Here is a 5,061-nt window from a genome sequence, read left to right on the forward strand (position 1 = left end):
CCCGCCGAACCTGACCAGCCGCCTGCAGTGTCCGCCCATCCACAGGCGTAAGAGGAGCGGAGGCCACCTGCCCCGGCCCCCCTACCGTGGTCCCATCGTCGCTCCTGGTATCCTCAACAATATCCAGACTCGCAACCCCACCAGAACCCTCCACACCCGCGTCCTCAAAATCCAACACCGGTAAAGAGTACTCGAACTCCTCAATGGACTCTACCCGCTCACTCCACAGTCTCGGAGGTGCAGACGCAGGACCAAAGGAACCGAATCTCAAAGTGGTCGACGGCACAGACGCTCCAGGCGCCGTCCCTCCTCCTGCTGTCTTACTCGTCGGCTCCGGCCTCTTGGCCATCTCACTCACAGAATCATCGGCTGGTTTTTCCTTACCAGCCGTATCATCGTCACCTTCACTCATGTCATCGCCAGTGGCAGCTGGAGCCTCGGCAAAGAGGCTATCATCCTCAAACTCAATCTCAAGACTGTATACCTGCCCACGAAAAGCCCACTTAACCACGTCGGGCACGAAGTCGATGTCCAGAATACTGACCAACAGACGAGCAATCCCATGAGCTCGAGTAAAAGCCATATCCACTCGCTCGGTCTTTCCCACCATGATACCAAGACTAGCAACCACCCTGGCGTCCCGCAATAGCGCAGACGGAGCCCCCGAAAAGCGCAACCAGGCCTGGATAAGGGGTTTACCCTGAGGCTCAACCAGCTTCCACTCCTGGAACTCAAGTATGGCCTCCGTACCTAGGACCTTACACATCCCAAAGCTCAGCAACCTCTGTAAGTCCTCCACAGTTGGGAACTGAACCCTGAATAAGTTGGTCTCCAGCCTGACAAGCTCCCAATGGAAGTCTCCTGGTGCCAACTCCCGGAGACGCTGAATAATCTGAGCCTCAGACACTTGACCTCTAGTCACTTTCACTACCCCAGTTGTCGTACTGTGCTCCTCTTGAGGAACCTCCCTCTCAGTCGGTGACTCAAAAAACGTGAGTTCAGAACAGAAGACACCATATGTCATAAGGCTCGGTATCTGCTCCCGCAACAGCGGACACGCTCCAGACTCGTGTGCAGGCTTACCACAAGTATCACAAAGAACAACCACACATTCAGCAATAAAATGGCCCTTATCGCCACATCGATAACAAAGCATTCTTTCCTTTTTCTTGGCAAACTTTGCAGCCCTGTCTACCTCAGTTCTGTCAGAGCCCTCCACCGACATAGCCTGAGCCTCGACCTCAACAGGAACCTCGACAGCTGCCAGTTCCGTCACCACGTCCATAGCCTGGCAAGACACGTCTGTCTCCTCAGAAATAGCGTCGACCACCGTCTCAACCGTAGTATGATGTTGCCTTGGACGGTACCGACCCCCTCGGCCTCCTCGGCCACGATTGCCACGGAAACCGCCTCGGTTACGATGAGCCGGCCCAGCAGCCCCTTCGACAAAACCACCTGGCGGCCCCAAGAAAGGCCTCTCAGCAGAACCATCGCTCTGCCAGGCATACCCCCGTCCGCCACCCGTAGACGAGGATCCCCGGTGTTGTCCATCTCCATACACATTATAACCATCGTCACCCCACTGCCCTCTAGGTACCGATCGAACATCCGCATTAGCCGTTACCGGAGGTGGCTGAGCCTGCTGCAACACCGGCGTCGCCGAGTCATTGACCTGCCTAGCCACAAAGTGCGGCGGTCTAGCTCCCACCTGCGATGTCACGGGGTGCTGGCCATGGGCACCCGGAGGAGGCGGCCTTGTGACCGGGGTACCTCGGCCCGCGGTAGCTCCAAGCGCCGGCAACGTCGGCCTAGGACCACCCCGTCCCGCAGCTGGCACCAACACCGGCGCAGTAGGGCGAAGTCCAGCCGGAGCAGCCACACCGCGGCCAGCCGGGGCGGCTTTATTGGCGCCGCCCACTTGCGCCCGTTGGCCGCCGACGACCGTCCCCGGACGGCCCGCACCAGCACCAGAACGTGGAGGCGGAGGCGCACCTCCACGGCCGGCACCAAGCCCGGAGGAACCCCACTGGCAGCAGGGACTCGGCCTGCCATCGCTCGGAAAGGAGGGATGCGAGCAGCGCGCACCCCGCCGCGATCAGAGAAGCTCGGTCGCCTGCCTCCGTTACGAACCCTAGTCAACACTAACCACGTGCGTGCTTACTGATTGTGTTCTATGTTTCTTCCATGGTTATTATTTCCAACCAGCAGCAAGGAGAAGACTACAATCACCAATGAAACACAAACTCAGAATATGCATACTACCCCTCCAAAATCCGAATTACTGATGACCAACGTGCTTACTGATTTGATCGATTGTCCAAGTCATTGTAAATTTCATCCATAACTTCACTACAAGAAAAATAGGCAAGCATTCCAAGACCATGACGTGGACTGGGAATGTGCTGCTTCTTTCTATTTTGTAAGCAGGGTAACCTGAGAATAATGACTGGGGTAGTGTAATCTTTACGGATGACAATGTGACCAAGACAAGGGATGTCTGGGAAAGGTGCCTGATAGGGCTTGCCAATTAGTTAGTCCTAACACTCTCCACACTGTCTGTACTTTTCTCTGCTTTGACTGTCCAAGTAGTTATAAGGTTTTTTTCGATAACTCTAGTATTAGAACAGTCAGCATGACAAGACGTGGACTAGCTTTTCTTGTAGACCATTCAATGGGAGCGGTCGGTAACTGGCCAGTAGCTAGCATGACATATCCTGATGATGATTTTTTTCTGAAAGCATCCTTTTGATTTGTTTTGCAGATTGCTGAGCACTGAGAACGAGATCTCACCGTCCAAAGAGAAGGTTGGTTGGGAAGGTCCAAACCCTGAGAATTACACACGGCCAAAAAACAAAACAAAACAAAACAAGAGTGAGAGGTTTGCTCTCGACGTCCTGGTGAGCATAAAATAGATCAACAGTATGGTGTGGCATGAAACCAAATATTAGAATGAATACCCTATATGATCAGGTAGTACATAATGTGTATCTTTTGTCTGAGAGATAGTAGGACATGGGAGCATATCCAGTGTTCCTCCAAAGGAGTTCCCACTGTTTGCCTCCAATACCGATAAAGGCTCTTACCCCGCTTATTTCCAACACAAAGACACTGTTTCATGGTACCCCACCTTTCAGATTATTATCAGACAGATACAGATTGGTGAGGTGTTGCAAGCCACCCAGCTCTCCTGGGATGAAGCCCGAGAAATTGTTTTGCTCAAGGTTTAGGTGTTGTAACAGCCCAAGATTACCAAAAGAACTTGGAACTTGACCAACGAAATTGTTGAATGACAAGTCTAACCACTCTAGCCCAGAAATATTGCCTAGTGACGTTGGGAGATGGCCTTCAAAATTGTTATCATCCAATGTGAGATATCAAAGATTCAGGAGGGTGTCACCAAAGTTAGATGACAGAGTTTTCCCAAGCATATTGGAACTTAAGTCTAAAATTTTGAGACAAGACTGATTGTATTTGTACAGGGTTTTTGGGATTCGACCTGATAGCCTATTTTCTTCAAGGTATAAATAAGAAAGATTTGGTAGTTTTCCCAACTCATCAGGAATGGTTCCGGTGAGCTTATTATCAGCAAGCCAGATGTATTCAAGCTGACTGCTGTTTTTTAGGCTTGGTGGGATTTCTCCAGTGAGATTATTTCCTCCAAGCTCTAACGACACTAGATTGGATAGGCAGCCTATACCGCTGGGAACTTCTCCTATTAGTAAGTTGCTAGACAGGACTAGGTACCATAGATTGGAGCAGTTTGTAAGAGTATTCGGAATGATCCCTTGCAGTGAATTGTACCCCAAGTCAAGGTATTCCAATCTTTGGAGACGGTTGAGAGGAGGTATCTTGCTGGTGCAGCCATTACTGAACAGGTCCAGTCTCCTAAGGAATGTTAGATTCCCGAGCGACGGTGAAATCGTGCCCGACAATGATAGGTTCATAAGGTTCAGCTCGATGACTCGGCCCAGGTGCTTCGGGTCGCTGCAGACGACGCCCTTCCATCCGCAAAGGGGGACGCCGACGTGCCAAGATCTCAAGGCTTGACTTGAGTCGTTGGTGATGGCCCGCTTGAAATCTAGCAGTGAGATCATGTCGGTGCTGTTATCATGGATTGTCGTCGTTGAGGAGGAGCAGCGGATGCTGCCGACTCCACAAGAAATGAGCAACAACGACAGTAGGGTAAGGATGCGGGCGAGCCTCGCCGGTTGACATGTAAGAAGGCCTCCCTGACCTGCAATGTGTGAAGAGTAAATGAGCAGCGCAATGACTTCAGAAATGATGTGAAGAAAGAGTTTGCTGGCAGCAGTGACAAAACCGACGGCAAGGCAAAAGATGGATGTTTGCTTAGCAGTACTATACTTCACTAGTATGGCACCTTTGCTCGGCCTGATCGCTCGGAATGGCGGCCCGCTTCCTTCCATGGTTTTGCTGCCGGCCGGGTTGTGAGGTGTTGTGAGGTGTGCCTGTGAAAGCTGGATGCTCATCAGATTGAGGCCACAGGAGTTTAAAAACCTCTCTCACAGCGTCATCACGTCCACACACTTACGCTCTGAATTATCTTCAACTTTTCTCACGCCCTTGTCTAAAGCCTGCCTGCCACCGGATCGAAGACCTCAAGTTCGTCAACCATGTCAGTGACCGTTCCAGTCCTGAATAAATACTCTAGTATGATCGGTCCAGCTCTTTCTTCTGTATATATACTCTTTTCAGCCAGAATCGAGCAGAGATATGTCCAGCATTCCTATGGTTTCTTTGTGACGGCCGTGCTTCCCGGATGTCGTGGCTGAGGTTTAGGGACGGTTTGAGGTTCTTCCTACAGTGCCTTGTTGGCTTTTGAACTTGCTAGATCAAAACCACCCAGGAACTATGCACACGAAGTGCAAAGCTAGCAAGCAAGCATACACCCTAGCAGCTTGATTGATGAACAGTAGCTAGCTAGTACGTGCACCTCTTGTACGTGAAGCTGGCTTGCTAGTGCTCAAATCGCTCGGATCGATTTACGTCGGCGTCGACGGAACTCTTGCGCAACTTGCAGACGTAAACTAGTAAACTAGTACA

The 5,061-nt window shown here is 51.4% G+C and overlaps 1 pseudogene; it reads right to left on the reverse strand.

The window, feature by feature from the left end:
* Nucleotides 1-2,588: 2,588 nt before the first annotated feature.
* LOC123139724 (LRR receptor-like serine/threonine-protein kinase EFR) lies at nucleotides 2,589-4,487 on the reverse strand (annotated as a pseudogene).
* Nucleotides 4,488-5,061: the final 574 nt, after the last annotated feature.

This window comes from Triticum aestivum, chromosome 6B (genome assembly GCF_018294505.1).
Source record: "Triticum aestivum cultivar Chinese Spring chromosome 6B, IWGSC CS RefSeq v2.1, whole genome shotgun sequence".
Taxonomy (NCBI): domain Eukaryota; kingdom Viridiplantae; phylum Streptophyta; class Magnoliopsida; order Poales; family Poaceae; genus Triticum; species Triticum aestivum.